The sequence below is a fragment of the Peromyscus maniculatus genome, chromosome 9 (assembly GCF_049852395.1).
Source record: "Peromyscus maniculatus bairdii isolate BWxNUB_F1_BW_parent chromosome 9, HU_Pman_BW_mat_3.1, whole genome shotgun sequence".
NCBI lineage: Eukaryota > Metazoa > Chordata > Mammalia > Rodentia > Cricetidae > Peromyscus > Peromyscus maniculatus.
Window position 1 is genome coordinate 13,880,803 of NC_134860.1, and position 8,645 is coordinate 13,889,447.

An 8,645-nucleotide genomic window follows, 5' to 3' on the forward strand; every position below is an offset into this window, starting at 1 on the left:
ACAGAAGTCCTGGGACAGTGTGTCCCAATATGCCGCAGTTGCCTGGAGAAGTGTAAGCCATAGTATCTAGGTGGTGCTATAAGGGCAAGTGTGGAAAGACTTAAAAGCCAAGGAGAGATGAGAAGCCAGAATTAAGGTTCACCATGTTTGGAGGCCAACCTGACTGTCACATCCCTGAGTTTAACCCAGGGAGCTCCCAGCTTCCTTGCCATGGACAAAGATCCGACCTGTGAGCAATGGGGTGAATGAAGCCTAACTGAAGTCTTGCAGTCTTGAAGAATTGCAATTACATGATAACTTGCAGAGCCCACGACAGGGCCTGGTTGTTAGTAACTACATATGCACACTAGTAGTTATTGTACTCTTGTACAATAATTAGATTATTGTACAGTTACAGTAAGTGATACTGCCCCCTTGATGTGCGGAGGCACTTGCTTTCTGGGCAGCAAGGTTCATCTCTCTCTTTGTTGTAGGAATTCGTGTATTAAATGAAAGCTGCTTGGTCAAGCACAGCACCAGCATTGCCAACCGCACAAACCTGGTCAAATTACTTTGTGTATTGAGCTTTTGTTTCTTCATTTATTGTGTCTGGGATAAAATATTGCACAGCTTGCTTGGACAAGGCACTTTGAAAACGTCTTTTTGACTTGGTTAAAATGTAATATTTCTCTTTGGTGTAACCAAGAATGTTCTTCTATCACTTCCTCTCATCATTCATCCTGTTTTAGATTTGTATGTGTATTGCTGTGGAGGGAGTTGGAAAGTGTAAGTACTAGCCTATGGAATAAGACAGAGGAACACAGAGAAAATGCCTATTTCACCCAATTTGATAATTAAACAAAACTTTGCAGCAAAGATCAACTTTGCAGCAAAAATCAGTTTCATGTGGTCCCATTTATTGAATTTTTTTTATTTTACTTCCCATATTTCTACTTTTGGCATCATAACCAAGAAATCATTGCCAAGGCCAATGCAAAGTAAGTCATCAACAGAGTAAAACAAAATTACAGAATGAACAAAATCTTTGCACACCATATATCTGATAAGGGATTAGTATCTAAAATACAAAAGGAACAAACTCCTACAACTCACTGTCAAAATCCCAAATAATCCAACTCAAAAATTCACCAAGAACGTGAATAGATACTTCGCTTAAAACAGATATACAAGTGGCTAATATACATATGAGAATGTACACCAGTTATAAGAGGAATGCAAATGAGAGGCACATTGAGGTGTCATCTCATATCTGTTGGGATGGTTATTATGATTGAAATGTATGTGTTGAGGAGAAAAGGGGACCACTGTGCACAGATGAGGGGGATGTAAATTTGGATAGCCAATAAGGAAATTATATGGATATTCTTCAAAAAATTTAACTATGATGTGTTCTAGGTATCCTGCTTCTGACTATTGCAAAAGGAAATAAAATCAGGATCTCACAGAGGGAGTTGTACTTCTGTTACTGCAGCATATTCATAATAGCCAAGCTATTGAAGTAACTCAAGTGCCCACTGGTACATGGATGGAGAAAGAAAATGTGGTGTGTACATGCAATGGAATACTACAGATCCTTAAGAATATGGAAATCTTGTCATTTGCATCCACATGGATGAATCTGACGAGTATTACATTAGATTAAGTACATCATAAGTATGAGGGCAAATACTGTATGCTTCCACTTACACAACGAATCTACAATAGCCTGCTGTCACAGGCTAGCAAGATGACTCAGCAGTTAAGAGTTAATATTGCTCTTACTGAGTTTGGTTCTCAGCACCACATTCAGGTGTTCTCAACTACCTATAATTCTAGCTTCAACGCCTCCTTCTGACCTCCACCCCCCCACACACAATTTTCTCCATTCATATGCACACACACAGTTTTTTAAAATCTTTGAAAAGGAATGTACAGTACTTTAACTCATAGAAACAGAATAGAATGAGGTTGCCAGGGACTGGAAGGGAGTTAAACATACAGTTATTCAATTAATGTGAAGTTGTACATATGTAAGATGAATAAATCTTGTATCACACAGTGCTCATAGCTAACAAAAGAGTATTGTGTACTTAGAAGTTTGATGAGAGGGTAGATCTAATGTTAAATGCTTTTGCCATAATAAAAATGAATGAAGGCGCGGCGGCTGGAGAGGCGCGGGGCGGCGGCCGACATGTTCCAGGGCGCGGACGGACAGACTGGCGGGTCTGGCTCCAGATCTGTGAAGCCCCCGGGAGGAGAATCGAGCAATCTTTTTGGAAGTCCAGAAGAAGGTATTCCTTCAAGCAAGCCTAATAGGATGGCATCTAATATTTTTGGACCAACTGAAGAACCTAAAAACATACCCAAGAGGACAAATCCTCCAGGGGGCAAAGGAAGTGGTATCTTTGATGAATCGTCTCCTGTGCAGACTCGACAACGTCTAAACCCCCCTGGTGGGAAGACTAGTGACATATTTGGGTCCCCAGTCACGGCCACTGCACCCCTGGCACACCCAAACAAGCCCAAGGATCACGTTTTGCTATGTGAAGGTGAAGACTCTAAGTTTGACCTGAAAGCTGCAACCAACTCCACACCCAGAGGAGAGCAGAGCGAGAAGGGAAGCTCAAAAGAAGCAGACCATGCCAAGAAAGCAGAGCCTACGCCTACGGTTGACAGTCAGGAGCCCAGACTGGGACCGCGACCGCGTTCCCACAACAAGGTCCTGAACCCGCCGGGAGGCAAATCCAGCATCTCCTTCTATTGAGAGGCTCCTGCTCTACGGAATCAGACCAAACACTCAGAGATAGGATATTGAATGTTAGTGCTTCCTTTAACCCAAATGAGTCGGGGTGGGAGAGGGCTTGTCATGCGTGTGGGATTGCCTGCTCATAGGCCTCGTTGCCATTGGAAGAGTTGCAGAGAGGACTGTGCTTTCCAGACGGCCAAGATACACATCTGTGGGGATAAAATGGGGTACTCTTATGCCTCCTCTCTAGCTGTTCTGTGTGGAACAGTGAGGTTCTGGGGAGGGCAGAAGAGATGACCCCTTAGCAGAAGGATCACTAGGGTCTATCTTGTCCTTGTATCAGCAGTCTGCTGGCTGTTGGGTATCTAAGAATGGTTGGGTTGGGGGAAAAACCCAGACTACCTATCCCTCACTGTGGAATGGAGGAGGAACACCAGCAGAAACTCTTAAAGACAGAGTGAAGTCTACATAGCCTTTCCTTTCAGGGAATGCCTATCACCAAAATGTGTCCACCTCTGAGATTACCTCTGAACCCTAGTGTCTCCTTGTCTTTTCCCCCTCAGTCCACCCCTATAGTGTTGGAACGTGACTGCTCTTTTTGGTAGCAGTCAACAGAAAATCAAACAGGGATTCTCAGTCTTGTCCTGAGTGGAAGGTTTTACACCCTGATCCTCTGAATTGTCCCTTTCCTGCACCTAAAACCATGGCCATGTCTAGGTAGCAGCCTGCCTTCCTCTGTGTAGGCTTGGTTCCTGCCATGCCAGATTTGCATGTGGGTTGTTCCTTTTGTTTCTCTCATCAGCCTTAAGTCTGGGCCTTAGTTCCTCACCCATGAGGGGCTCTTGCTACCCATGTTTCTTCCTATACATGAGGTCTCTGGCCTCTGCAGGGCTTAAAAAACTACTCAGATATGTCCAGGTATTGGGTGGATTCTTGGTTTTCCCGTCTTGCCTTGTTCTATAGTCGGGAGGAAGACCTGCTGAAGGACACCGGGTTGGGTGGTTTGTTTACCGATATGCAGAGGTGTTCTTAGGATCGACTTCTGAATACCCGGCATGCGCTGTGCTTCCGACACTTGGAAAACAATACTGTACACCGAAGCACAGGAGCTGCCTACGCCACCTTTAGAGAGTGCCAGGCTTCTCAGCCTTGGTTATGAACGGTGCTCCTTAGGCCTGGTGGTAAGGATTTTGGCAATAAGTCACACCTTCAGCGGACAGCAGAGATACTGGGCACCATAGTCATGCTGCCGCCAGTTAGGTTACTCCATGTCAGGCACATGTCCGTCCCTCCTGTCAGTCTTAAGGGCTGCAGCCTTAGTTCCTTGGTTTCCCTTCTGGTGGGCATCTGTGAGAAGGGCTTCTAAGTGGTGCTACCTTTGTTTCTAGTGCCTACAGAGCATCACAGCAGATGCCAGAAATGTCCTCCTTACATTTTGGAAAAGCAACAGTTCTGCAGTCACGCTCATAGTGACCTAGATGCTTAAGTGCCTGCAGGAGCCACCTGCCAAGTTCTGCTTCCTACACCTGGTTCATTGAGGAGTCTGACCATGGCTTTGTCAACCAAAGAGTTTTTCCCCTTCAGCTGTCCTGTATCCTGATGCCAAGAAACACGTATCATGTGTATAATTCTGTAACAACTCAAATGGGTTGTGGTTCAGTCATGAGGATGTCATTTGGAATTAAGAGCATTTTTTCCATTTAAGAAAATGTCATAAATGTTTGCTTTATTTAGCCCAGACACTAACGTCTTTAACTTATAAGGAAATAATACAATGATAGAAATAAACCTCCTTTTGTAACTGCTTTCTTAAGTAGAAAATGATCTGTGAATTCCAAAATCAATGGTGAAGAAGGAATCTGACATGACTGTGCTGGCTCTGCTGTGAGCCCAGTGAGAGAAAAGCTCCAAGCGCTGCTTGCTGGCCTGGATGACTAGGAGGAGATGGGGACCTGAGACAGTGACCCACAGCAGCTGCCTTATTCAACTCCCCTGTCTTTCTGTCTTTCCCTGAAGCTGGGCTCAGCATGGACAGTCTGCCTCCTAGGAGGAGACACTGCCTAGCTAAACCCAGTAGTATACAGTTATCACCTGCATTAAGCCTTAAAACTTTTAAGTGCATTTGGTGCCAACATTTTCCTAGCGCTATGTCAGAGCAAGAAACCTGTCCTTACATCATAATGCAATTTTGATAGGAGCGTTTTGTTGTTTTTATGAGGCAAAACTGGATATAATGGTTGAATTAAACTTAGTAACCACAAAAAAAAATGAATGAAAACATCTGGATACTAGTAATTTATGTGTAAAACATTTGCCCACATTTCCCTACTAAAACAGAGTCATTGAAGATGCTGCCATTCACCTTGATAATATATGTTATAGCCACACAGTCATCTCATAGAGTTACATGAGGATAAGGATGAAGGACAAAACTTTGTAAAGGATGCTGCTGAATATGTGCCGAGTGATTTTGATGGAAAAATATGCCATGTGAGACTACTATGCAATATCCCAACCTTTCTAACTTGCCCAGCAAATTGATTCTGTAAAGAAGGAGTGACAAGATATTGAGAAAGTTATTAACAAGGGTTGAATGCACAGTTACTATGAGGATGGCTTTGGCCAGGTCTCCAGTTAGTAATCCCTATGCACTTGCAGACCTGAACATGCAAAATGCTTCGTGAGCTGGAGGTGGGACTTGGCAAGCTGGTGTCAGGACCTAGGAATCAGATCCATGGATTCTTCTGGGCTGACAGGGATGCTTCTTGCTTTTTATGAGAGAATATGAATGAGCTCTATTAGTTCAGCTATGCAGGAAGAGCCCTTCTTGAACGATCAATTCAATGCTGTCAGCAGGCAACTGAGATATTTCAAGTGAGGTGCAGCCAGCCTCACTTCCTCTCCCGCCTCAGCCTTCTTAGTCAAGAGTGGAAGGAGACTCAGCTCCATAAATCACCAGCCTGGCCACACCCACTTGGAGGGAGAAGGCAGCCTTTTCTCCTTCCGTTATTTTTCAAGCTACTCACACGATCACGCTTTGTAAGCACCCTTAGATTTCAGTGAGTAAGTCATTAATATCCAATTTGAGGAAGTCAGTGGTATGTAACTGCAGCATTGGCAAAGTAAATAGAAAGTAGAAGGCTTATGAACTTGGTATTAATTATCCTGTGCTGCAGACAGAGCATGGGCAGGTGTTTATGGGTTCCATTTAGCTGGCTGAACTGGCTGTGATCAGGGAGAGTCATACCCTGGGGCACATCTTCCTGTTCCATGATGAGGAGCCCTATAGCTTAAACAATATTCTTCCTTTGAATTAAAAATATAATATCTATCAATAATGTTATATGAGACAGATAGTGTCATAAGTTGTATGAGGTGAGGTGGATAGCCTCATATACCCCCTAGGCAAGTTTTGTAAGAATAATAATTTTGAACACTCTCAAACACACACTTAAGGGAAAATGAGAACGGATCTTACCTTATGGAATTAAAGCATATGGCTCTGGGATATAAGTCTCTCACTTATGTGAGGATTGAAAAATGTACCCTTGAGATAAGTATTAACCTATATATGAAATATGTCAAAAACTCAACCACAAAGTAGTTGATATTCTCATACTCTTCCTCCTTCCTTCCTCCTTCCTTCCTTCCTTTCTTCCTTCCTTCCTTCCTTCCTTCCTTCCTTCCTTCCTTCCTTCCTTCCTTCCTTCCTTCCTTCCTTCCTTCTTTCACACATCTTTTATCTACGTGGGACCACATGACCATCTATCTGCTTTCCTTCTTTCCTTTAGTTCCCCAGAAATTTCCATTATCATTTCAAACAGCTGCCGTTGTTTTAAGGGTGCTGGGTGTAGTATTACTGTGCTATTATCTGAAAGGCCTCATTATTGAAAGGCCTCTTCCGCCATGATGGAGTGAGAGCAGACTGAACCCAGGGCAGCAGAGATGAGCTTGCCATTCTGTGAGTGAGTCTTGGGCTCAGGAAGGGGAAACCATAAAAACCTTCTCAGGGCTGGTGCTGAGGCTGGTGCTGTGCTTCTTCTGGGTGACTTGAATCTGAGCAGATTCTGTTTAAGATATGCCATGTCTGCTTGTTTTGACTCTTGTCTTACTTGATGTCTTACCTTGCCTTGTGGGAAGGACTTATAGGCTTGGGGTGTGGTGACCAGCTCCCATTTTAAGGGGGTCTGCTCTATTTTTGGATAAGTGTTCTAGGATTACAAAGTCAATTCCTATTTACTGTGTCAGTGGGTAGCCATTTAGACACACATGCTTCATTGCGTCACTGCATGGTGGCCCCATGTAGATGGAAAAACAAATCAAACAAAACACAAGTTTCTTGCGTGAATAGAATGTAACACTGTGTTGTCATTTGAATTGTGGTGGTGCTACTGTGCCAGGTTCTCAGAACTCTAAGAAACTAGACCCAGCTAGAATCTGGAGATCACTCAGGGTGAGTTTTTGGGGCTACCTTGTTAACCTCCTCTCTTGCTCCTGGTTAATTGTATGATTTGAAGTAAAGAAACTCCTCTGCCACGTGCCACTGTGATGATCTACCAAGTGTGTGCAGCCAAGCAACCATAGATTCGACTGCTTGAAACATGAATCGAAATAACTCTTTCCTTCTTTAGGTTTTTCAGATATTTGCTGCACCAAGCTACGCCTAACTAGTACATACTTCTAGAAGAGGGACCAGAGCCTTAAATGAAACACGATATACATATGTGCATACCTGGCATACTCATTACTGTAGTTGTGGCAGAATACTGAGTAACCTGAACCTGCAAGAACAAACATCTTAAAAGGCAAGTTGTTGAGTTAAAGGACCAGGGATAAGAAATAGAGAAGACAAAAGGAAGGTCTGGGTCCAGGAGACTTGCATAAGCTGAGACTTATGCCAAGCAAGTTTATTAAGAAGTACAGCATCACATATACTATTCACAGGGGAAAATGGTTAAGGACAGCAGAGAGCTAAGTCAGACAAATTGGCAAAGAGATACCTGAGACATAGCTGCCTAAGGACTGATAACCTCGACTCCTATAAGGCACCAGCTCAAGCCCTGAACCAGCCTTGCCAAATCAACTCCTAGGTAGGGACACAGAACAAAAGTATCCCTTGTTGTTTCCTCAGGGCCACAGAGAAGGTCGTGGGTCAGTCTGGATCCCCATAGCTGAGAGAAGCAACTTAAAGAGAAGATGATTTATTTAGGCCCATAGTGTAGGAGCACACAGTCCACCATGGCAATAATCATGGAGGATTTCATGGCTGATGGAGCATGTGGCTAGGACACACATTTTGGAGGACCAGGAGTCAAAGAGTCCAGGCTGGAAGTGGAGCAGGTCTACAACCTCTCCACTATGCCAGCTGGGGACCCAGTGATCAAACACGTGAGTCTGTGGGGCTTATTTCACATTCAAATCACATGCACACAAAGGTTGTATCTATTGTCAACTTCAAGAATGAAGTGGTATCTTTCTTATTCTGGTATAGGCTAAAATTTTAATAAGATTTTAACTTATTCTTATATTTTCTATTCCTTTCTTCTACCGTATACCACACTTCCTTAAATTTGTGAACAAATTTAAGGTGTGGTGGTTTTCATGAACATGGCCCCCATAGGCTCATATATTTGACTGCTTGATTCCGCAGGCAGTGGAACTGTTTGGGAAAGATTAGAAGGTGTGACCTTGTTGTGATGTGTGTCACTGGGGGTCAGTTTTGAGGTTTCAAAAGACTCTGCTTTCCCAGTTAGCTCTCTCTGCCTTATGCTTGTGGGTCAAGACATGAGCTCTCAGCTACTGATCCAACTTCAGCCTGTTACATTCTCCCTGCTATGATGTTCAGACTCTAACTGTCTGGAATCATGAGCACCAAATTAAACACTTTCTTTAATAAGTTGCCTTGGTCATAGTGTTTTGT

General features: G+C 43.5%; 1 pseudogene; it reads left to right on the forward strand.

The window, feature by feature from the left end:
• The first annotated feature begins 2,140 nt into the window (after nt 1-2,140).
• On the forward strand, nt 2,141-5,003 carry LOC102923487 (jupiter microtubule associated homolog 2 pseudogene; annotated as a pseudogene).
• The last annotated feature ends 3,642 nt before the right edge of the window (nt 5,004-8,645 follow it).